General features: G+C 47.2%; 1 pseudogene; it reads left to right on the top strand.

Moving 5' to 3' along the window:
- Positions 1–24,073: 24,073 nt before the first annotated feature.
- Positions 24,074–26,286, top strand: part of LOC147728181 (uncharacterized) — a 61,081-nt pseudogene continuing 58,868 nt past the window's right edge.

Raw genomic sequence — 26,286 nt, 5'->3', positions numbered from 1 at the left:
AACTTAAGAGTCTGATTCTCTTCTGTAACAGCTATCAGTTCCTTTTGAATAGATTCTAGCACTGTTCCTAAGGTTTGCAGATTGATTCCTTCAGCCATTCTGTTCGGGTGCAATTTAAATAGGTGGGCACTTCACTCGGTCAAAACGTAGAGTGTTCTTCTTTCCACAACTTGCACAGGAACAGATGGTTGCTCTTTTCCAGACTCCCTCTCTATGATACCCAGAGTCAGTTATGCCAAAACTTGACCCTCGAGGACCCCCAAGGGGGAAGGGGGAATGGATAAAATATTAAATGAAGAAGAGACAGCTCTGGATCTGTTCTGTTCTGTTTAGCTTCACCCAACTCGCCTGTAGATCTGACGAATCTAAGAAGTCCTAACACACACAATAGAGATTGATTAACTACCTCCCTAATTCTCCTTATTCCTAATTCTGATTCTGGTAAACCTTAGCAAACAATCCAGAGACTAATGCTACTCTTCCTTCCTTCCTTCTTGTCTTGTCCTGTTCTTTTCCTATTCTTGAGTTTCTGGAGTTCAACCTGTAACACATTCAATATTTTATTCTTGTAAAATGTAAATCCAGAATTCGTAAAGCGCACAGCTACCCGTAGGCTTCCCGGCGCTGGGGGCCGCCGGGAAGATTAAGCGAGCTATTGCCAAGAGTCACATGGTGCTGGGGATCGAACCGTGATCCCCAGCGTCCGGCGTCAGTCACCCTGGCCGCTGTGCCACACCTCTTCCCTCACCTCATCTCTTGTCTATTTCTGTATTTATTTAGCTCTATTTATTATTTTCCTTTGTCCTTCCTAACCTCCTAATATAAGCTTTCTTTTTAAATATCTTTTTATTTGTCTTCTGCTTAACTCGTCTTTTTCTTTAATTGATAATTCTTTTTCTTGTCTTTCAGGTATTGATTCTAAACTTCTATTTTAGGAATCTCTGGGTAAGTGTTTTTATGTTTAATCTTTCATGCATCAAGGTCTCTAAATGTTAAAGTTAGTAAACTTTTATATCTGTAATGTCTCATGCGCCCTATTCTTATTTATCATGCTCTGCTTGACTATATCTTTACTCTCTCTCTCTCTCGCTTTTCTCAAGTAAATATGCTTCGCTTGACTTATCTGTATCCTTCTATTTCTCCGTATTCTTGTAGTTTGAAAAGCTGGTTCTTCGTCCGAAATCACAGCTGCCGCCGAAGTCTGAAATCGGTAAGTTGCTCTCCGTATTTCTTCCTTGACTCTGGATTTCAATAGTTATTGACTAACAGGACTCTAAATTTCAAAAGCTGACAGAGATACTAAAACTGGCAACTGACGCGCTGCAGAACTCTGGCGAAGTGAGCATTTACTATGGCACGTGCGCTTCACCACAGCCCCTGCACCTGGAAAGAAAAGGAACCACTAGACCGCCGACTCGTCTTCGAGTCGGCGGCCATCTTAAGATTCCGCTTATGCACTGCATTACTCCAACAGAGGTTTTGAATCTCGTCCTCTCTACGTGGTCTACTTTCTCCACTTCGCATTGTACAAACAGAAGTGTTTTGTCGGATTTTGAGAGTTCTAACAGTAAGGGCTCCCAAGGACTAAAATAGGCTTGGGGAGGAGCATAGCGCGGCCCCCTCCCCTTATAATATAATTCGGCCTTGGGCTTAATATTGTAACACTCAGTCCCCCTTCCCATTTTCATTGTATTTAGCACCAGAGAATGGAGTCCCTGGGGCCCAAGTAGCATTTGGTAGGGGCACCACACACTCCCTCCATTATTTAATTGTATTTGATCCCTGGGGATGAGGCCTAATGACACTTGGGATGGGGCCCCACTTCCCTTTTTCATTGAATTTGGCACTGGGAGATGGTGTCCTTAGGGCCAAATGAGGCTTGAGAGGGGGCAGCATGTCCCCCTCCCCTTAATCTAAGTGTTGTTTGGTGGGTGCCCCCAGTGGGCACCGGAGCACCCACCTATAATTTAGAAAGACCCTGGCAGATAGGATCCCTAGTGCCACAATAGGCTTGGGGAGGGACGCCATGCGCCCATCTCACCTTTTAAATAGATATCGGCCCCATGGATGGAGTCCCTGGTGGTCTATTAAGGATTAGGGAGGGGGTTGCATGCCTCCCCTTCCGTGGGTATACATGTTTTGGCCCCAGGAGATGGAGTTCCCGTAGGCCAACCATGTGCTTCACATGCCAAAGGCTGTAAACGGTATGAGGTTGGTAGCCTGCAGGAGTGTTGGCTGCCTGAGTTTGTTCCTTTTCCCGCGCAGACGGGAATTTTTCTAATTGAACACTCGACATTGGGGAGGCAACAATGAAGATGGGTAATATACCCCCTCAGTGAGGACCGAGTTCCTATCTATTCTAGTGTTGATTAAGGCCTCCATAAGTATAACAAGGATACTCTGGCGAAGCCCTGCGAATTTCACACATTCTGGATCTTGCTTGTTTCATCACTGAAATTTGAAATTAATTTTTGGATGCTCATTAGGGGGCCCTTTTACTCCTTTTTAGGGACCACCCCCAGGTTTTGTGAATAGGATTGATTACTTATAGTTTGGAAAACATAACCACTATGGATTGTCATGGCTACTATTACTGTTGTCTTTTTGTCCAGATGAAGACTCGCATACAGACGTAGAAGTTGCCCTCATCGCATAAGAAGGGTCGAAACGTCGATTAATTCCTTTTTTGGCCTGGAATATAACTTATTGGCCCTTTCCTAACGTTTAGGATGATGCTTTTCAGAACATGTGACATCATTCTATAAAAATGGCCCTCTAAGTAATGAGATAGTGTATTTATACTGTATACAGGAATAACATTGGTTAGGTTAATCAATAACTCATTCCAACCAGTGTTAAATATGAATATTAGGGTAATTTTGCTTTTCATTTTTCCTGCTTTCTCTCTTCTTTTCTTTCACAATGCACATGAGCACTTTCTTTTCACGCTTCTCCTGACAACCTTCTACTGTCAGAAATGACTTGTTCATATAGAATCTATAAATAAACAAAGATTTTTTCTATCAAATAATGTTGTCTTTTGGTCCTTCTCTCTGCGACGTTACCCCATGTACAGAATATTTTACTGAATGACCGCATGGATTGAACTTTCCAGTCCCTTGCACCTTTTTGTTGGTATAAAAATAAGATACGTCAGGACCAATTTTTGCTTTGACTGAATTCATTCCCAGGTCCTCTGACGCTCTCTGGGAGAACCTCATTAGTTTGTAAAGGCAGTTCACGGGTGACATTTAGCTTTCTATGCTATGGGTGAAGCTTCAACATCATATACCATGGCCTTATATGAGATTTAAATATGCCATTCAGGGGATAGCCAACTTCTACATGTTTTAAGGGTTAGAGAACATGCACTGGGCAGTGCCCTAGTGTACAGAGTTTAAAAACCAGCAATTAAATTCAGAAAATATAAGGGGCTCACCATGCAAAAATTGTATTTTTTTACACTGATTTTATATGAAGATATGTGGTAATACAATCTCGTTTTTTTCTTCACGGAACATACATGTTAAATCTGAATTCTGTATCATAGTTGTTTATTTTATCTCTAGGTCAATGGCGTTTTAGCAAAGCCTCATGTTCATGTTAGTTGCCAAATTTATGGAAAACATTCAGAAGATGATATACATACTTTTAATAAATTGGCTAAGAGCTCAGAGATTGGAACTGCAAATAACCTTTGAAAAGCAAACAACCAAGTCTGTTTTCATTTGCTTTGGGAGGGTAAGATTTTGCATGGGAAGAAGATTGTGTTGCGGCCTAGGGACTAACAGGACAACAAGTGCAAATAAGTTTGTCCTCCTGACTCGTCCGTTCTGCTTAGCAAGGTTCAATAGATTAGTTGTGACCTTTTCCTTCTCAAAAAATCCATGCAATATGAACAACAGCGAACCTTTTACATAATGAAAACAGGAAATGAAGTACATTCGACGAAATTAATGACACTAATGAGACAAGAGTGTGAGAAAGTCTAACGAAATATAAATCACTTTGAATTCGATATTTTCTTTTGCCAAATCTAAGGTAGTACGTTTTTCAGAGAATTATTTGCTAGTGAGAGTCACCTACAAAATTGTCTCATTTTTGTTTTTGTTTATACAATCTATACTGAAAGACGGGCAAAAGATCCCCACCCCCATCCTTGGATGTTATAAATGTCATTCACATATTCATCAACCGACATTCATCCGAATTTCAGCCATTGATTCATTGTCTGTTATGATTTTTTTTGCAGATTTACATGAGCACCGGTTACGTTACATAAGTACACGATAATAATTTTTTTTATTGGTAGGCACGGGGATGTTGAGGGCGTCATTTATGTGAAATGACGCATCGCTGCGTGCAAGCAGCGATGCGTCACTTCTCAGTGCGCACTCCTTGCGACATACCTGATGCGTCATATTTAATGTATGACGCATCATGTCGCAAGGAGTTACAGATACGTCAGTATTTCTGACGTATCTGTAAGCGCAAAAGTGACGCATTGCTGGAGTGTGTCAAAAAAGTGACGCAACTCCAGCAATGCGTCTCTCTGATCTTTCACCCCTCCCACTTTTTCTGAGGCGGATGCTGGATGTGGGTTAGTGTGTGCCTAGTCTGTTGACTACTTGCCGCTTGATACTCGAGTGTGCCTTGCGCTGACTGCTAGCGCTTTTAATATTTTAAATCGCACTGTTTTATTTTCACACTGTGCACCTCTCACTTACTTTCGTTACCTGAGGCGGAAAACCGGGTAACATCTTGCTCTTTGCTTCCCTAGCGAGGTCTTTCTCTCTGCCCTTCTGCTTTTGGAGGTTGCGCTGCGAAGGAGACCATCTCGTTGTATTTCATCTTTACGGCTGATTTAGGGCCATTAGGGATTCTGGGACCTGTAGTTCCCGCTCTCTGGTAGCGGTCATCTTGGTGGTACCCAGGCACCCTGGTCGGCCGACTAGTGGGCTGTCTCTCACCGGAGACTGCATAAAACTAGAGTCCCTTTGCTCTGTGCAGCGGACGCGCTTTGTGGATGCGCCTCTTCCGCGCCGAAGGAGCGCCTAAGGAAAGCCCATCTGCGCTCCCCGTCAGCGTCCCGGAGGCAGCCGCGTGCGGGTGGGGCCGGTACATCTTTCCATCGCAACTAGGCATAATGCTGAAATATACTGCAGCCGAGCTTACCGCTCTCAAGGGTAAGGCTGGCAACTGCTGTACTGTTTTTCCTTGCAGGCCCAGGGGTAAGAGACGTTGTCCAGCCTGTGCTTGGCTCCCTGGCAATGCATCGGTTAGTGCCCCCATTACCCCTCCTCAGAAGAGTTTGTGTTTACTATTGAACACTAGGTCCCTTAGTAAGCACGCTTTAGACCTCCATGATTTACTGGCAGAGACTAAGCCTATCTGTCTCTTCCTTACCGAGTCTTGGTTGGGTGAGGGCTCTGGCCCGGACATAGCCACGGCTATCGCTCCCAACTATGTTATTTTTAGGAAGGATAGGGCTGTTGGAAGGGGTGGGGGTGTCGCGTTGGTGGTGGACAATCGCGTCCCATGTTCTATCATCCAAACCGATGACATTCCTGGGTGTGAGGCCCTTGGGTTTTCCTTATCTATATCTCCTCATCAATCTTGTGCAGGGCTATTGATCTACAGACCCCCCCAGACCCATTAGCTCTTTTCATGAAGAACTTTATGCGGTGGTCTCGGCCCTCTGCTTAAAAACTGAGCATTGTATATTATTGGGGGATTTTAACATCCATATGGATATGAGGAATGAGGTGGATTCTATTAAAATCTTCGACACCACTTCCTCTCTGGGTCTGTCCCCCTTTCTCTCGGTCCCAACGCACAATAAAGGTCACACGCTTGACCAAGTTTTTTCCACAACCCCTATAGGCATCTCCCCCCCAGTTCCGGTTCTGTGGTCGGACCATTTTCTAGTGAATTTTCATATCTTTCACTTAGACACATACTCGTCGGGTACGTTGGGCCGTCCGCTTCAGATTTCACGAGCTTATCATCGAGTCTCCCCTGACATGCTAGCACAGGCTCTTGTATGCCACCCTTGCCTGTTGTCAGGTAATCTGGAGGAGGATCTTAATCTCCTGCAATCTTGGTTTGCGGAAAGACTGGATGAATTAGCCCCTGCGACGACCTCTCATAAACTCACATGTCAGGCTTCTGCCCCCTGGTTTAATACAGCCTTGTTCGAGAAACGGCGGCAGTGTAAGAAAGCGGAAAGGGCCTGGCGGCGCCATTATGATATCACAGTCAAGATAGCGTATAGGGAGTTATTAAATCATATCACAGCGACATCATGTTGGAGAAGAAAGCCTATTTCTCTAGAAGGATTGAGGCAGCTACGAACATCAGCAAAGATTGTAAAATAATTTACCTCCCCTTTGATGAGCACGCCTACTCGCTCTCACTCCGAATCTTGGGTTTCCCTTCTTGCTGATTTTTTCACCAACAAAATTAAGTCTATCCAGGATTCTTTCCTGTTACTGGGTGCAGTGGCTGCCTCCAGCATCAGTGGTCCTCTTTCTCCGCTTCTGACCGATGGGGGCCCCACTCTCTCTGATTTCCCTTTGCTTTCTTGCTCATCCTCATTGGATCTTATCACGAAACTAAAATCAGGTTCCCCTCTGGACCCCTGTCCAGCTAAAATTCTCGCCAAAATGGAACACGTAATTAACCCCCTAATTAATCCCGTGCTTAATACATCTCTACAAATCTCATAGATTTCACTGCATCACTTCTACTAGGCTTTTTGCGGGTGAACACCCCCCTGCATACATTATACCTGACGGGGGTATAATGAAGCGCAGGGGTTTACAAAGTGACGCATCTGCTTAGATGCGTCACTTTGTAAATAGTGCTCAACAGGAGGCACATTTTACGACGCCGATGCGTCACAAAAAGTGACACATCAGAAGCGCAAAACTGACGCAAGGCCTCATAAGTGAGACCCTAAGTGATTTGCTAAGAATTGCAAGATGTGGAGCCGACCCCGAGGCTCGAACCTTGGTTTCCCAACTCCAAAGTCGGCAGTCTAGCCGTCAGACTACATCCTCTCCTATGATGTATTACGTTTTGCCTCTTTGCTGAAATATGGTCATTCCATTGGAAGAGAAATTGCATGAATGTTCTTAAAAAGGACAAAGTGCATGGCAAATGAATCTTCAAAGACATTCTTACCTCCACACACAGCAGCCCTGCATGAAGCTGCTGTGCTGCAAGGTACAGGCGGTGAGATTGGAGACACCATCACAGCCCATGCGGTCCATGCACACGGTCCCACCATGCAGGGTGACTAGACTGTTGTTCATTAGCAGCATCAATGGCGCCCTCTGCCATCAAATTCCACCCAGATTGTACCCATGTCATAAGTGCATGCACCCCGTGATTGGCTGCTGAGATCTTAGGCTCTGATGGGCTCAGTGAGGAGTTGCCATAAAAACAGGCACAGCTCCACACACAGGCCCTCCTTGGAATGGCTGTGTTACAAGGTGAATGTAGTGAGGCGGGATATACTGCCACAACCCCTGCAAACAGGCCTCCATGGAGGGTGTCTCAAATGTGCCTCTGCAGAAGCACCAGAGGCACCATCTATAATTGCCTGTACCTGCTTCACATACATAACTGAATGTGCTTGTACACATGTCCTTATGTGTCTGGGGGAAAGAGTGTGAGAAAAAGAGAGTGAGTGTGCCTATTTTATGCGTCATTGCAACTATTATTCCACTCCCCTATTTTTCAGGCTACAAAATGCATCTGATGACCACGTTCTTATCTCTGAACCACTAGTTCCATCTTGGACCTGATGTGGGTCACCTCTGGCATAATAGTGATACGTTTTGTCATAATGGTGGTAATTCGTGGCTTAATATGGACGCTTATGGAATGATAGTAGTCACTTCTGGCATAATGCTGCCAAGGCATAACAGTGGTTAATCTTGGAATAATGTAGACACCCAAGCAATGTTGAAACCCACTTCTGGCATAATACTGGTTCTGGCATTATGGTGGCAATCCTTAGCATATTGTGGACATCCAGTATATCATGGTGCCCACCTTTGGCCTAATGCTGAACCTTGTATATTGGTAGTAATTCTTGAAATATTGTTAACATCCATGGAAAGGGGTGACCCACTTCTTGCTAATTCTGGCTTTAGCTCCCAGGACATGAGTGTACCCACATCTGGCGAAAAGCTGATCCTAGCATTATGGTGGTAATTCCTAGCATAATGCTTACAATTCTTGGCATAATGTGGGCATCTACAGCATTGTGGTGCCCCCACCCCAAAGAAGTCTACTTGCTATGGCATAACACTGGTGATTCCTGGCATACTGTGAACACCCATGGCATGAAAATACTCACTTATGGCATTATTCTGGACCTGGCACATTGGTGTTAGTTTTTGTATATTATGGGCATCTAAGACATAATGGTGCCTATCCCAGGCATAATGCCCAGCCCGGTTTAATGGTGGCAATTCTTACCATAATCTTTGCATCTATGGCTTGATGGTAACTACTTCTGTCTTATTTTGACTCTGGCATCCTTGGCATGATGTTACCCACTTCTCACTTTAAGTTGATTCTGGCATCATGGTGGCAAAACTTGTCATATAAGGGGCATCCATTTGCATACACAGTAAGTTGCATGTAAGTAAAGGTGTGATGGCGGTTTATAACCTTATTTCATGGGCCGAGTAACAGAGGCTCCTCGCATCCTGCTAACTTGATGGCAAGCAGCATCCCAGGCTTTTTAAACATTTCGAGTAATTCACATTCATGCTTCTTTCTTACACTCGTTCATTCATTAGTCCATGCACTCACCTAGTCATCCATGTACCAGGGGCGGCTATAGGCTCATGGTGGCCCTGGGCAGGGTGCGTAGGTAGGGGGCCCCGGAAGAGGGGGTCCGGGCGGGGCGGAGCACGGAGGCCAGTGAAGAGGGGGGGTCAGGGTGTTTGGAAGTGGAAGAGAGCCAGAGACCACCAAATCCCTGTCAGGGGCCACCACACAAATATGTATCCATCCTCAGAGGATTATTATATTAAGGATATATATTGGCGTGGTGGCCCCTGGGATTTGGTGGCCCTGTGCAGGTGCACAGCTTGCACATGCCTAAGGCCACCCCTGCATGTACTCATTCATCTCTCCATTTACACAATATTTCATCCATCCTTGCACTCATCCACCCATTATCTCCTTTTCTTATTCAACGATACACAAAGCTGCCCATCAATGAAGAAGCACTTTCGATGGTAAAAAGCCAGGTCTATTGGCTTTGCCATAGTGTGGGTTGACCCTCACAGTGACACAGTTAAGGGAGTGGACTCATTTTAGAGGAATATGGTTAGACTCACCGCATGTAAGATGGGGTTAGCTCCCAGACAATATGGTCAGGGACCTGGCTTAGTTTAAATGTTTATAGTTAGGGTTAGTCTTGAATGAGATGGATATGTTGGTTGAGGTTGAAACAGAGAGCAAGTAATTGGATCAGAAAGGGCTTTGCCACTGTGTTGACACAGGCTTTTTGTAGTTTCCACCCCACGTTTTACCCCTATGTTGACTACTGGGCACTGGTGTAATGACTCTGTGCATGTACTCTAGTCCTTCAAAGAAGAGTGCAAGTTTAATTTGCTTGTCACTGTGAGAAGTTGGCCCGATATGCAGTGTTCACTATTCTAGCGACCACTATGCATCGGTCCAAACGACCCTTATGGTGATTGGTTGTAAGTCAACCTTAGACCAGCTATCCTAGTAGCGTGGATACGAGCAGTCTTCGGGCTAAACTCTAGAGGGCGTGTTAAGCCAGCTGTTATACCATCACATACCCCTTGAACACCAAGTGAAAGGACACCACACAAGTGTTATGAAAATAAACAGTGTATTTATTATGTTATGTTATGTTAAGGGGTGCTTATAAAGCGCACTGTCACCGTGGGTTTCCTGGCGCTGATTGGATGCTGAGGGGACAGAGGGGCTTTAGCTGGGCTGTGGAAAGAGCCAGGTTTTTAATGATTTACGGAATTGGATGAGGGTATTGGCGGTCTTGACTGAGGTAGGGAGGGAGTTCCAAAATTTAGGGCCAAGGTATGCAAATCTCCGACCGCCAGATCTGCAGAGTTTGATGGGTGGGACAACCAGGAGGTGTAGGTGTGATGATCTGAGATTGCGTGAGGGACAGTAGGGCCTGATGAGAGATTTCAAAAAAGCGGGGCGAGAACCAGCAAGAGATTTGAAAACGAGGCAGCCGAGCTTGAAGGCTGCCCTCAGGCTGACAGGGAGCCAGTGCAATTTAATGAGGAGGGGTTTGGCAGACTGCCATTTCGGTATCCCGAGGGCCAGTCTCGCCGCTTGGTTTTGGATGATTTGCAGCTTGAGGAGTGAAGATTTAGGCAAACCATAGTAGATGGAATTCGAAAAATCCAAGCGGGAGAGGACAAGGGCCATGATAACTTGGAGCAGGGCTCAGGGTATTAGAATCACAACAGCCCTGTACTCTTTATGAGGACAGGGTACTAAGCACACAACGAAACTCTTAAGAAAATACTTCAAGTGCACAATCAATACAAGTGCCCGAGGGCACGGAAAGTTTAGTGGTCTCGGGCGGACCCGATAAGGCAAGTCGGAAGCGAGGGACTCGGGACCCTTAAGTAAGGAGGCTATGCGGGCACCGAAATGCCGAAGTTACCTAGCCCCAAGGGCTGCGGCTGCACAAGTCTTTACAGACGTCGGGAGGCTTCGCTGACGAGCCAGGAGCCGGAAGGAAGGAGTTGCTGGCCGGCGACCAGTGGAAATAGTTCGTAGAGATCCAAGCCTGGATCAGGGATGGATGACACCTGAAAGCAGAGGGGACCAAGTTCGTACTACTAGCCAGTAGTCAGAGGGTACCAGGAGGGCACTGGATGATCGTCACCTCGACTAGGTGAGTGGGCGACGCTAGGCTCTGCATTCTCACGGACCAGGAGGCGTTGTCGGCGACCAGGATGGAGGTGCGAGCTGTCCCACGAAGGTTGATGCTGTCGGCGTCGCTGGGCCCAGGATTGGGGCAACAAGCCTTGGCAAATTTCAGGGCCACATGGTGGGCCTAAAATGGCGTCTTGAGTGGACCAGGAGGGTCCGGGGTGCTCCTCTCGCACAAGGGAGCAAAGGCCAGTCTGGAGCAACCAGACCAACAGCGTTGGTTGTCGAGTGTCGTCAAGAAGGTCACAAGCCAGCGGCTAGTGATCAGACAACGTGCTGAGCAGCGGAAAGCAGAAGGGCCCCACGCAGATCGTGAGATACAGGGAGGCTGAGCTTCGGTGCTGGAGCTGCTCAGGGTCGGGGCTTCTCGGACCCCAGAGCACTCACCAGAGGATCCCTTCGGTGATCGTGCTGGTTAAAAAATCGTGCAGGTCTTGATGATGGCCGGTCCCTCGAGGTCTCGTCGCACCCACAGATCTCAGCTGAGCTGACGATGTGGGTAGAGGTCAGAGGTGCCAGGGAAGCCGGTTCTCGTCGAGCTGGGCAGTCGGATTCCTGAGGAAGGACTTGCAGCAAACCGCAGAGCTCTTAGATGGTGCCTGCGGATGCAGGGTGACTACTTAGCCACAAGGGAGAAATCTTGAGAAGAGTCGAGAGTTCCTTTCGTAGAAAGTATTCTTGATTCAAAGATGATCTAATTTGGAAGGGTCCCCGCTCCGGCCTTTATCCTAAAGAAAGGGGTGGGTACATGACTAGGTCCTGCCCTAGGGGTGGGACCAGGAAGGCGGGTAGTTACACCCCTCTCCCCTGCCGGACTTTCCCCAGGTCAGGGGCTGCGCGCCCCTGGAACTGGTTCTAACCGGCAGATGCGTAGTGAGCACCGGGCGGCCACTCCGCAGTCACCTTCTTGTAAAGCCCTGCCTACCCAGGATACACAAAACCCTGTCTGGGATGGTGCGAACACCGCCCGGACAGGAAACCCTTTGTCCAATCTCTCCTCGCTGGAAGGACTCCCAGCAGCAGGAGGTCAGACTCGTGTCTGTGGTGGCAGCATCCATTTTGTGAGGCTTCAGTTAACTTTAACCGGGATTCACAGTTACGTACATGTCGTGTCCCTCTAGAAGGGCGGAATGCTAACCTCGTCGCCAGCATTGGTGAGGGGTCAGCATCCCGATTCGTATGACACCTTACTCGACATGTCTTGATAACGCGATACCGAAGTTAGCGATATGGTATGCGTTATCATGGAACAGCCATTGAGTCTTGGTTCCGCAAGCTGCAACCGGGCTCGGCTCGTGCCAGAGCTCAATTCACACGATTCCATGCACTCTGCCTTCAGGATTGTTAAGGCCTGCCATAGGAGTGACTGATAGGAACTCGGGTGTCCATTTTAGGGTTAGATATAGGGATACTATACCTACAGCAACGGGCGAGTACGCCACGTTGCCCCAGCTGTCGCGCAGCCAGTTGTGTCAGATTTAGATGGCCATCCAGGGGTGGCATAATACATGCCTCAGCCCCTGGTAGGCCCTGGTTACACCGATGCCCTGAGGTACAGGGTCTGACAAGGTGGCCCAGTTCCAATTGGGTAATGCACCTGAGGTACACACATCAATTTAGTGAGAGAACAGCTAGGCTGTGGGTCTGATTGGCAGGCCCACAGCCCGAGAAAGTCGTAAACCAGTGAAGCAAAAAGCAAAAATCTGGGTGATCATAGGATTGCAGACCCTACTCTCCTACAGTCACCAATTGGCTTAACTTAATTTACTTGTAAGACCCTAGTACATGGCACCAGGGGTAGCCAGGGCCTGCAAGTTAAAGTGTCTCTTGTAAACTGCAGCACTAGTTTAGTTGTGCCACCACAAATGTGACAAAGCAAAAGCATGACTCACCCACTACTAGCTCAACTTTGCCATTTCAAGCCATGACAACGCCCAAGCCTTCCTTTCCAATGTTTGTAAGTCACCCCTAGAGCAGGCATAGTAAGCCCTAAAGGCTGGGTGCATTATATTAAAAGGTTGGACCTATAGTTTCATGTTTTAAACGTCCTAACAGTAAAAAACCCTCATTGTCGTTTTTACTGTTGAAAGGCTAGTTTCCCATTGGCGAGTGCAAAGTTACATGCTAATACTTCAGCTATGCTAACTTCCGAATGGGACTCGTAAATGCATTAAAACTGATTTAATGGTTAATTCGAATTTAATTTCACTGGGGTGCAAAGTGCAGCTTTAGTAAACTGCCACTTTGTTGCCCAAGTTTTAAAATGCCTGTTAGAAATGGGGTTTCTGGCTGGCTACGGTATGCACCTAAACCAAGCAGAATCCACCACTCTAGTCAGGATAAGGGGATTACACGTCTTATCTCAGAGGCAATGTGTAAAGCATTTGCACATAACACACAGCAATACAGTGAAAACACTACAAAAGGACACCACACAAGTTTTAGAAAAACATCCAATATTTATCTGTGTAAAACAAGATCACACCAACAACAATCCAACATACAGTTCTTCAAAATATCAATAATGCAAAAAATAGACTTCAAATGTAGTTTCTTGAAGTTGATAGCTCCGTACACCCAAATCCACCAGTTCCAGCCGACCATGGTGGTGCGGGCTGGATGCAGTGTCAGAGGATCCTCAAAACAGTACCTTTTTATTCTAGCTGACCGCGGCGGTGCATGCCGGCTGTGGCGAGCGTCGTGGCTGCGGTGTGAAGCAGAGATGTGCTGTGTGGGGTGCCCTCAGGATCCGGTGCAGGCAGCAGCTCAGTGGCGGTCTTCCAGCCGTGTCGGTAAGGCTAGGGCTGTGGTGCCAAGTGGGGTGGTGCTTGTTCCAGTGCTGACAAGTCAGGGTGCAAACCAAGGTGCCCGCTGAGGATTGGCGGTCGTTGGGGCTGGCGTCGGTGGGCCAAGACTGCGGTGTGGGACAGGGCGGTGTGTCATGTAACTTTGAGCAGTGCCCTCAAACCACGGTGCAGCTAAGTTTAGATAACAATGATGGCATCCATGTTGTATAACTTGACATTGTGATAATTCAATGATGATAAAAATTATAGACAAATGTATAACCATTGCTTGAGCTCATATAACAATACTGATAGATCGTTTGTACTTTACCTGTCAGTGAGCTGCTGATAACACAACACATTGCAAGGCGTGTGCAAGAGAGTACATTTCCATGTTACTGCACTCTGCCTGCTTGCCTTAACAACAGGGCCTGCAGGCCTTAGAAGTATATCCAGACACACATAAGATAATGTGGACCGTTCTGATTGTTCAGCATCTGTTGCTTGGACTTGGGCATAATGTAACTGTTAAACTGTCCGATTGTAGACTTACACGTTAGGTAAATTCCATATCTGTTCTTAAATTTCTGAGCATGATGTATTTCATCACCACCCGCCGGAATATGATGGCCCGGCCCATCTCCTGCTACGCATGAGATATTGTAACAAAATCTTGTGGTTTGCAACTATATATTCTTGTAATGTACTTCTGCTTATTCGAGCATTCAGAGCCCAAGCTGGTGCTCCTGTGAACGTAATACATTTCTTTATATCACGCAGGTGTTGTGACAGAGTTTCTTTCTGGGTTCTAAAGGTTTTGGCAGTTTCTACATTTAGTTTGGTGGAGAATGCGGTCCCTTGAGCCTTGGCCATCTGCTGCTGACCGTCGCCTTCAAGCCTCCTGAGAGGGCACACTTCCGCCTCCAGCTCCTGTTTCCCTCCTGCAGTGACACTCAGAGGGCAGCTCAGAGTGGACAATTTACTGCTCTTTCTGCCTGTGGTGACTCTCAGAGAGAGGGGAGCCGAACGCTCCACTCAGCACTGGCTGGTCAACACTTTAGTAAGATTTGCTGCTCTTTGGCATTTCTTCTTCGTTCACTTCGCCTGCATGTCTCTCTCCGTGGTGGCTCTTGGTATTCTTTTTACCGCCTGTGTGTGGGAATTCTGTGATTTGCAATTTGCTGTGCTTGTCCTTGGGACTGCCCTCCTGAAGGCTGTCAGCCAGTTGTTTCTTCTAGGCAGCCCATGTTAATTTCCAGGCAGCCCGTTATGGCATAGGCTGTCCTATGGATGTTTTGGTTGTTCTTTTCTCTTTGGCGATCTTCTTTTCTTTATATTGCATCTATTCCCTTATTGTTATTTTTGCTGTGACGATTCTGAGCCACCACTTGTTGTCGTTGTGCGACCCTTTCAACACATGTTTTAGCGTACTGCAGTTTTGATTTTCTTTCTTTGTCCAAAGGTGACATAGGCTTGACTGATCCAAAGGGAACAGTAAGAGAAGGGTCAAGCACAGGGCGCGGTCACAGTTAGTGCACACTCTCATGTGCTAGCCAGAGTTCCTAAGGAACTTACACACAGTGTGGGCCCACAAGAAAAGGATGCAGTCGCACTTGGTACACACCCAGTATTGATGGGGTTGTAACTTCAAATACTCCCCTGGTATTCTCTCTTTCTTTCACCCTTGTAGTTGCTGTTGTTATTCTTGTTGTTTATCAATTACCAATATGATGGAAAGTCTGCATTTTGACAAATATGACTTTGACATGACCACACCAACCTATATTGTCGTTTTCATAAAATAATGATGCCAGACTGCTTAGTAGACATTCTGACACTGTTTTTGCATTGCACATTACCCTATGTCTGTGCGCTGCTACTTATGAAAGTAGAGTTTCCAACACTCCTCATGCTCATACTGCTTTGGTCTTAAACACATGGGGAAAAAGGTGCTCGGGTAGCTCAGCACCACCCAGGGACGGACTCCGGCTATTTGTGTTATATGTGTATACATGTGTAAGTGCAGAGTTCACCAGTCCTTGTCTCACCTTTTCATGTGATTCTACAATTCCGTCCAGCGCCACCTCTGTGGGTCCAGGTGGCCCCCGGAGAAAGCAAGTGGATGGAATTACTATTCTTGCTCTGCTTCTTTCCTCCTACTTGTAAATACTTACGGTAAACGTGTAGAAAATGCAATGTCCCTTTGCCTGGTGAACGGCTCTCTTTCTGCTTCATGTAACAATGCGCAGCTGGCTGTTTGACCATTGCATGACTGATTGAACAAATTGGTTATCCTTACCCATGCCTTTTGGGAATGAAGAGAAAAGATTTACTATGCTGACCACCTTATGTGTCACTGTAGTGAAGTGTGTATACACATTTGTTAACTGCAATAGAGGCAGCTGACAATATCCTATACCATGGGTACTTCACTTAGCAAAAATAACTTGATCAACAATAAACCCGCACCACCAAGAGACTCACCTGCTCACCATCTGCCCACCTGCAATGGCTTAAGTGCATTATTATATTTACGAAAATGGCATGATTTGACTGCAAAGAGGCCTGACTTGCAATTTCCACTTACAGGGACTTACGATATGACTATATTGTCTTACTTACGACAGATGTTAATCCTAAAAGGAAAGAAAATAAGGTCCTTCGAGTGGGACTGTTTTTGGTCATGGGAAACAGCATTGCAGGACCTCATGGCCACCAGTGATGTTAAAAGCAAAGTACACAGAGAATTTCAAAACTGAAAACAAGGGTTTTGGGAGCGAAAGGCAGGGCAAGTTCGGAGGGAAAATCAATTGGAGGTTGTTGGGGCCTTTCCTTGCCTTCCGGTGACAAGCGCGCAGTCACAGGAGGAGGGCCAGGAAGAGGACCAGGTGTTTGAAGGTATAATAAGAGGGAAAATAGGAAATAAACAAGGTGTTATTGAGTGCTCCACAACAGGGAGCAAAGAAACGAGGCACCAGACAACAAGGATTTAACACATAGACAAGAGGCAGCCAGCGGTGATTTGGCTACAAAACTACTAAGGGCCCAATTCCGATCCGGGTCGGAAAGCTTTCCGACCGACACGGACAGGAACTGAAGTCTGACCGAATACGATGCATCCCGGTTAAAATTCAACCGACTCGCACAGAATCGATCCAGACTGACTGAAGCATAAGGAAAACAGTGCCCCTGCTCGGAAACGGAACCGAAACCTTCCGACCGATACGTAACGGCTACAATTCCGATCGACATGAACACCCGCCGTACAACCAGCCAAGTACGATGCAATGCGTCGTGGACAAAAGCGAGTCGCACGGAGTCCAAGCCGTACAACCAATTCGCACAGACCAGAGAGATTGGCAAGCAAAAGAGCCCGTCGCAACCGACGCGTACGTGAAACATGCAACATAGCACAGTGTGACCGACTCAAATCACCCTGCAAGTGACGGCACAGGCATACGACCCGGACAACTGAATGTCCCCGTCAGGCTTAAAGAAATCATGGAATTGACACAGAAAAAGGACTAACAGGCAGTTAGAAAACCAAAAAAATTAAATTTTCAAACCAAGACACACCCACAACTCCACCAATAAAAAGGCCAAAAATCCAGACCATTATCCTTTACAAATGTCAAAGACCTGCAAACAGACAACCCCACCACACTGAGACATATAGCCACTACCTACACACTACACAACACTAGCACCACACAATAGGCACACTCACAGACACCTAGTCATACACATACTCACCAAACCTCACTACTACACACGCACACCCATCCATCTCCACCACCACCCATCACCATGCCCCCAAAGACGAATCCAAAGTTCACAGACCGTGAGTTGGAAGTCATGGTAGATGAAATCATTAGGGTAGAGCCACAGTTATTTGGCTCCTTGGTCCAACACACCTCACTATCCCAGAAAAAACAGATGTGAGCGAGGATTGTCAACAAGGTGAATGCAATAGCACCTACCATGCGCACAATGGACGACATCAGGAACCGGTGGTACGACATACGCAGGAGGGTCAAGAAACTCATCAGCAAAGACCATGCCCTGACCCAGCCCACTGGTGGTGGCCCTCCTGCAAAACTGGTGCATTTCACTCCCTGGGAGGAGAAGGTGCGGGCCATGTTCCCACCAGTTGGCCTCCATGGATTGCCTGGAATACCAGAGCCTGGTGAGTACACAAACAACTATTCCAAACTGTGACGAAATAACAAACCGCACACACATACAATAATGTCATGGGGACAGAGAAAACATTCACTGTCATCAAGCCACAGCAACCTAAACATAACTTTCCTCTCATGTGTATGCCACCTACAGAAACACAATACCTGCAATGTCCCAGTAACATGTACCTAGGGCAATACATGTACAAACCCACTGACAAATACCCCAGGGATTTGGCCCCATACACCACCAAACACCCTCAGCCATCAAGCTACCACAGTTACACACACTCCCAGGGAAGCATAGTCACAGGAAGGAAGGTATGGTGTGCCAGTTAGGTGGGTGTAGTTGAAAGCAGGGTGATATTTGTAGTCCCAGGCCATAGTCCCCATCCCACACGTCCCAGGAATAAAACCAAGCACCGTGCACACCCCACAGGGAGTGTGAAAGTACAGGCAAGATTGCAGACACTGGGCTGTGGTGTGGGGAGCACAAGGCCTTGCTGGGTCTTGGGCACCAACAAACAAGATGACACCACTGTCAGGCAACTTGAACATGTACTCAGACTCACTGCCATGGAAGCATGGCCCAAGGGGATCTATCTGGTCCATGAGGGAGAAGGAGTACAACCTCAAACTGTATCTCCCAGCAAGCCCTGTCACACACACCCCTCCCACCCCCAACAAACAACACACCTGGTACAAAACACAACCTGAGACTCAAGGTAAATCGACTTTCAAGATGCCTGACACTGGGGCGAGGAGCTGCAATCCATGGTGGTATTTGTGTGCCAATGCAGATTGTAACTACAAACATACCTGCAATGTCACTGGAAAGATCCCCATTCACCAAAGTAATGAAACTGAGAACAAACTCACAGCAAGGCAATGGGATTCAAACACCAGGAACATGCAGCAGCCATCTTGTCTGCACACATCCCATACCAGCAAATCTGAAACACAGGAAGAAAGCATGGGTTTGCTGGAAAGGGGGGTGAAATCAAATGCATGATGGGAGTTGGAGTCCCAGGCCCTAGTCCCCATCCCACACGTCCCAGGAATAGGCCCATGCACCATGCTCTCCCCACAGTTAGTGTGAAAGCAGAGGCAAGATTGTAGACACTGGGCTGCAGTGTGGGGAGCACATGGCCTTGCTGGATCTTGGACACCAACAAACACCTGACACCACTGTCAGGCAACTTGAACATGTACTCAGACTCACTATCTGGTCGTGGTCGAAGGGGGAGAAGGAGTGCAACCTCAAACTACATCTCTCAGCAGGCCCTGTCACACACTCCCCTCTCACCAACAACAAACAACACACATGTGTGAGGCGGGGGAGTGCACGTTTTGCTATGTACATGTAAGTTACTTAAACTATACATGAACTGTCCATGCACACAGCTCTACGTGCACATAAAACACATCATGAAATTGCTCCAAACATACATCTGCCTGTGACAATTGAGGACAATGCTATGCACATACATTCATCATGAAGAATTGTACAGAATTGAATGTGTGTGATACGATTATGTGTGCTGAACCACAACATACATTGGGTGTCTCTTCCACCCACAGGTGCAGCTGGGGAAACTGCAAGAACAGACGAGGAAGATCCCCAGTCCCAGACTCTGGTTGACACAGAGCTGGCCGGTGTGGATGCCTCTCACTCCTCTGACGACTAAGAACAACCTGGCGCCTCCGGTGTGGATCATTGTGCAGCAGCAGTAACATCTGCACACCCTGCCACCATTCCTGCTCCATCTGACAACACCCAGATGACCCCTACTAACATGGACAGACCAAGCCAACCCAACACCGAGGGTACAGCTACACAGGAAACCCTGGAGGTGGCTGCCAATTCCACCAGTGCCATCACCAGTGTCGTCTGTGACTGCAACATCAGAAACTGCTCATGGGGGTAGGGGTGGTGGGAGTGGGGGCAGGCCCAGGCCGCCTCATGGCCATGCTGCTGCACCCCAAGCTGATCCCCAATTGGGACGCATCATAAATGCATACCAGCAATGCACCGGAGACTTTGGCCAGATTGTGGGGCATCTCAGGGACATCAAAGAACAGCAGGCTGAACATCATGCCAAATTGGACGCACACATGTTGCGGGTGGAGACATACATGGCCCGCATGGAGTCCAAGATGGACAAGTTGGATGATTTTACGGCGGTGCACAGAGACATACTTGGATGCCTACGTCAGATTGCAAACAACATAGCCCCACCTCCCTGTGTGCCCAATACATCATTTGCCACAACAACTGCAACTGCCACAGGTAGGGTGGTGGACTCTGACGTAGACTCTAGCGCACTGCCTCAGCCTGCACTTGAGGGACCACCCCCAAGAAGATGCAGGGTCATCTAAAGAAGGACAAGTGAGATGCAGCTGGCCCTGCACATCCCCCAGGAAGTGAGCACCTGGTCCTGATGTCTACCATTGCGTGCAAACCCTTCGCCTTGTCGACTGTCCCCAACTCTTCCACATGTGATGGAGGGTCTGATTTTAACAAATGGATCTAATGACTGTGGAATTTACTCTGCTAATTTCATCTACCAACCCTACCAACTCCCCTGTGAACTTTGGATTCCCATGGCACTGTACAGCACTTCATGTCACCTATACCATCCACACACATGTATGTAAATAAACACTTTAAATCACAATTGTAGCCTCTGTGATAAAGTTGACACGGTATGACACATATAGGTGATGAAATGCTAAAGTAAGACTGTGTTGGAAAACCACTAGAGCATTCTTAACACTGAAATTAGACTCATGTTGATGTGACACAAATGAGAGGTACACACTTCTAGGTCAACACAACACCAAACCACCATGTCCATCACATTTCTTGCCTCAGACATTGTGAACTGCAAGTACACACAAATGCTGAATCAGAGCCAATCAGCCCATAGGTACAGCATGCCAAAGAGTTTCTGATGTATGGACACAAAGGAAGCACATCACAAACTGGTGCACTCCTGCCTTACACACACACAACAAGTAAACTGAACATCAGATGCAAGGTACCCTCACATAACAGTGACCAAAAATTCACCACAAATGGCAGACATGACATCACTGGGGTGTATGGGATGATGCTTCCGGGAACCATGAAAGGTTGCACCCTGTGACCGCATTGTGCGTTTCAGAGGTTACATGTCACCAGATATCAGCCAATGGACCCTATGAATGACACACATTCAACAGTATTAAAATCACCAAATCACTGCATACATCTACAATACACATTACATACACAATTTCAAAGAGTAGTGAAAAGATCCGAAGAATCATGGCAACACTGATTGTGAGGACATAGTAACTCAAGGAACACATAAATGCAACAATCATAAGACGTAGCATGCAAAAACACATATGCTCACACAGTGCACAACACAGACACGTGTCAGGTGCAGCAAGAATTCGGGATAACACATCACTGTATACTCACAATTAGGAGAAGAAGTTATTGATGAGCTGAGTCTGGACATCCCCCTCACCCCCATCGTCACTCGCAACATGTCCAAGGCCCGGATCCCCCCATGCTGGTGGTTGCTGTCCGTCATCATCTTCGATGAGAGGCACCTCCTCCCTCACTTCCATGTTGTGTAGCATGCAACACACAATAAATATCTTGTACACCTTTTCAGGTGCATATTGGAGGGCCCTCCTGTCCGGTCCAGGCAGCGGAATCGGCATTTCAGGAGTCCAAATGTCCGCTCTATCACTAGCCTGGTCCGCCCATGTGCCTCATTAAAACGTATCTGTGCAGGTGTGGCAGGATTCCTAAGAGGTGTCAGCAACCAAGGCATGTTGGGGTACCCAGAGTCACCTGCACACAAACACACAAACATGTCATGGATCAGGAATGAGCGTATAATCCAAAGATACCTAAGACACGTAAGGTAACGCGCAATTACTCACCAACAAGCCAGGCACGCTGGTTCTGCAGCTGTGACACCAAATGTGGTATCCTGCTGTTCCGCATGATGTAGGCGTTGTGTCCTTAACCAGGGAAACGGACACAGAGATGTGAAATTGACATGTCCACAAGACATACCACTAGGGCATTAATAGAGTGAAAATGTTTATGGTTGCAGTAAATCTGCTCCTGTGCCTGTGGTGGTATCATAGCCACATGTGTCCCATCAATTGAGCCAATGACATTTGGCATCCCTCCCAAGGCATAGAAATCTCCCTTTAATGCCTGGCATTTGTTGTTGGGATGGAAATCGGATGTATCGGTCCAGATACAACAACATTGCCTCCAAAACATCACGGAGGACATGACTGAACATAGTCTGTGGCATCCCACCAGCCACTGTGTATTGGAATGTTCCGGTGGCAAAAAAATGTAGGGCTGCCATCACCTTCACCTTGGGGGTCAGCACAGTTGAATATTCACGTCCAGGTTGTAAATGTGGGGACGCCTGCTCCTCCAATTCCTCTATCAGCTGGCGTGTGAAGCGGTACCGTCGGATGCAGTCACGTTCAACCATGGTTGAAAGGTCTGGGAAGGGTCTGTGGACATTAGGTCTCCTGCAGTACATAGGGAATAAAAGAAAGTATTTCAGTTCCCCCACATCTATGGCTATGACCATGCAAAAGACCACATGCTACAGCACATCAGGACACAATTTAGTCAGGTGTGTGCAATTCACCATGGACACATATGCCCGCCATGTGCCCCTCACCTAACATGTCACCGCCACATGGTGACACAACAAGTGCTATGGCCTGCTGTCAACAACCTGTGGGCCCTGTCACAGTACATCTGAACATATGTCACATGACAAATCCACACCTCAATGACTAGTGAGGATAGTTGTGTTGTCAAAATGACAGGGGACAGGCAGTCACACAGACGGGAAACATGTATTGCGACATGGACACAGTCACCATGTAACGTCTGATGTTCACGTCCCAACACAAGCATTACACACACAGGACATGCAAACAGGCTTGTCTGCATGGCAAACGTGGATGTCTGTGACACACAGCCACAACACAAAATCACAGGACCAAGCCATATACAAATATGTCAATGTCCCTAGCATGATACGCAAATAACCATGATGTACCACACACAGCAAGCTCAGGGGCACACATTACATTTCATATGCTATGTAGGGTTCATGTGACATGGCAATACACAATGTGCCGCAGTAATTGTGCATAAGCCACGTGTGTTGACCAACAAAGTCCCCAAGCACAGTAGGGAGGTGCATTAGACACAATGCCTTATTGTCACCATGTGACATGGCACATCCTGGTAGTGTGTAACACATTGTGCACATCAAACATGACATGTGTGCACATGTATACACACATGTAATGAAGCATGAATAGTGAATGCCTGTCCTGTGTGACAGGCTGTCACTGTGTGGTCCAGCCCATCAGTCCGTGTCAAAACATTTTGGTTGGCAGCCTCTGACCATCGAATGCAATGGTCAAACTGGCGTGTGCAAATCTGAAGGACGTGTCAGACATCAAGGACCAAGGCGTGCGCATGCCTTGTACATAGGCTGTAAAGGCTCTATATGCGGGTGCGATTGGATGAGACGCGTCGGACACTCAGGGACCGAGGCGTGTGCATGCCTTGGACATAGGCTGTAATAGCTCTATATGCGGGTGAGATTGGATGAGACGCGTCGGACACTCAGGGACCGAGGCGTACGCACGCCTTGGACATAGGCAATAATGGCTCTATATGCAGGTGAGATTCTGAAAGACGCGTTGGACACCTAGGATCCAAGGCGTACAAACCCATTGGCTATTGGCTGTCATGGAGACAAGCCTTGTATTTTGCTACATGTACGACTTGAGTGCTGCCAGATTCAGTTGGGCCAATACAACAATGTTGCAAATTCAATGGTGTCATGATGCTGAGAGTTTGAATGACGCTGAAGGCGTGTCCGATGCATTCAAAGACATGGATTGGGATAATTTGGCTAATGCGAATAAGTCTGCCCTATCTCTTTGGCTGCATCGAGCAGATACTGCCTCTGTAGCACTGATTTAAGGCTGTGTGTTCCCCAGAGACTGCACTTGCTTGCACTTCATGCCACAGGACTGGGTCACATCACACCACTGTTGCTGTCTCTGTATCCTCTGCATCCTGTAATGGCACGCACTGTGGAGAGGGCCCCAGCATTCACGGATGAGGAGAACCAGGCCTTGCTGGACAGCCTCCTCCCACAGTACTGCAAGCTGTATGGGACACCAGGGGAGCAGGTGAGTGTGGAGCCCACTGCCTTGGCATTTGTACATGTAGTCTGACTCGCACTACTAGCATTGTGCCCACAAAGGGCAAGCATGCACACTGAGTAAGTTTAAGTTTCAGAGTGTGCTGATGTATGTACACAGCTAGCAATGTTTCTGATTGACTTACTGTCCTTTTTCCCTTATTTAAATGTGTTGATGTGTGACATACAATTGACTAATAGTGACACTTCCTGACATGCATAAGCTAGCATTGATGAAGAGGGGAATGTGACAATGTCTGCCATTCTAGCCATCTCAGCAACCAATTACTGTGAGGGCAACTATGAACTGCTGCAATACCCCAGACATGTAAGGGTAACAATATGCAGGAGGGCCTCATGGTGGTTTGAGAAAGAGAAATTGCCAATTCATTGCAGTGAGATAATTGGTGGAGAGTTGCACCACACCTGCAGGACCCTAGACCCCAGCTCTCCTTCTCAGCTGTGTTGCAGATACAGAGCAGTATGTTTGTTTGCAAAAGTTAAGCTACCACCTGTAAACCTCCACCCCCGGTAGTAAATACCCTGACTAAATTGATATGTTGCTGCAGGCAGTGTTCACTAGTCATTATGGCTCATGCAATCTAGGGAGAGGCTGGTGAGGGGGCGTTAGTGGAGGTGGCCATGTGATAGGTCTACTCGTGCAGGTAAACATCCTGTGCAACTCTGTGCCTCACAGGGTCCGGTCTGAGCAGTGAGTGGCTGTCCACCCTGAGACCATCGGTCTGTCGGCACTGCCATGTCGTTGATTTGGGCTTGCGCACACTACAACTGGTCATTACCATAGTTGAAATACCTGTATACATGATATGCACAGCAAAGTAAAACATGTGTGTACAACTGTGTGTTTGGTGACATGAGGCATGTGTAGTGATGTTGTTTCACATTGTCATCCTCACAGGTCACTGCCCATGAGAAGAATGAAATTTGGCTGACCATCGCCCGGGCAGTTAGGTCGGTGGGGGTCTACAGACGCTGCATCCACAACTGCCAGAAGAGGTGGCAGGACCTTTGTGCTTGGACCAGGAGGATAGCAAGGGTTCGGCTGAAGCTGTCGCCTCCTTGCAGGAGGGGCGGACACCGGAACCTGAACCCCCACATGCCATGGATCCTGGGGGTGGTTTTTCCAGACCTGGATGGGCAGTTGGAGGCCACACAGCAGCAAGGAGGGGGTAAGTCCATGCCTTGTAGGTGTATTTGATTTAGCCTTCATTTTGCACTCCTTCTGCCAAGTTACACTCACACAGTTAGTCTGTCGCTCATGCAAGTCCCATGTGGCTATATGTGGTGATTCCCCATTCACATCTGATGCCCAGCCTTCCACTCTTTCACATGTGTCACTTGGTTTGTGTATATTTACTGTTGTCCAAGGGAATGTTGACACCAACATCAGCAAAGTGTTCATTGACTTAAGCTACATGGGTGAGGCTAATCTTGGATTTGTGTCAGATTATTTATGGCTCATTAACATGTGTTCTGTGAGTGAACAATATCTCTGCACAAATTGCTTTTGTGAGTCAGCATAGGAGTGTGAGGTATTGACCACACACCCATGCAGCAGGAATGCACAATCGTGACACCTCAAACATTTTATGTGTATGAGTTCCAGCAAATGCATGGTCACCTGCATCGTACTCCTGATAATCCCATGAAGCACATGGCCCATGGACAGGTCTGCCTCTCCGGGCCCATGAGACACTATTGCCTCCTATTCTTGTGTGTCAGCCAACACTTCGACCATTGTGAACGTTTATTAACATGTGTCTGATTCTGTGTCAAGCTGGCCTGCCATAGCTTTTTGTATTTGACATGGACAGACATCTGACATGTGACTATTGGTTATGCACACATAACATGTGTGTAGTCACTGTAATGTTCATTCTGATGTATTCAACAGATTTGTGTCATCTGCTTTACTATGAACTTGTGATGTCCTCTATGATCATGTATACAGAGTTGTGGACCCACAAACTGTGATGTGTCATGTTGCTTCTGTGGCTTTATCATATTCTATCAAATGTTTGTATCATGTGGTGACCATGTATACATGACCACTACCGGAGTTCCATTCAC

This window comes from Lissotriton vulgaris, chromosome 3_1 (genome assembly GCF_964263255.1).
Source record: "Lissotriton vulgaris chromosome 3_1, aLisVul1.2, whole genome shotgun sequence".
Lineage (NCBI taxonomy): Eukaryota > Metazoa > Chordata > Amphibia > Caudata > Salamandridae > Lissotriton > Lissotriton vulgaris.
The sequence above is the reverse complement of the archived record's forward strand: the minus strand, read 5'-3'. Positions and strand labels throughout refer to the sequence as shown.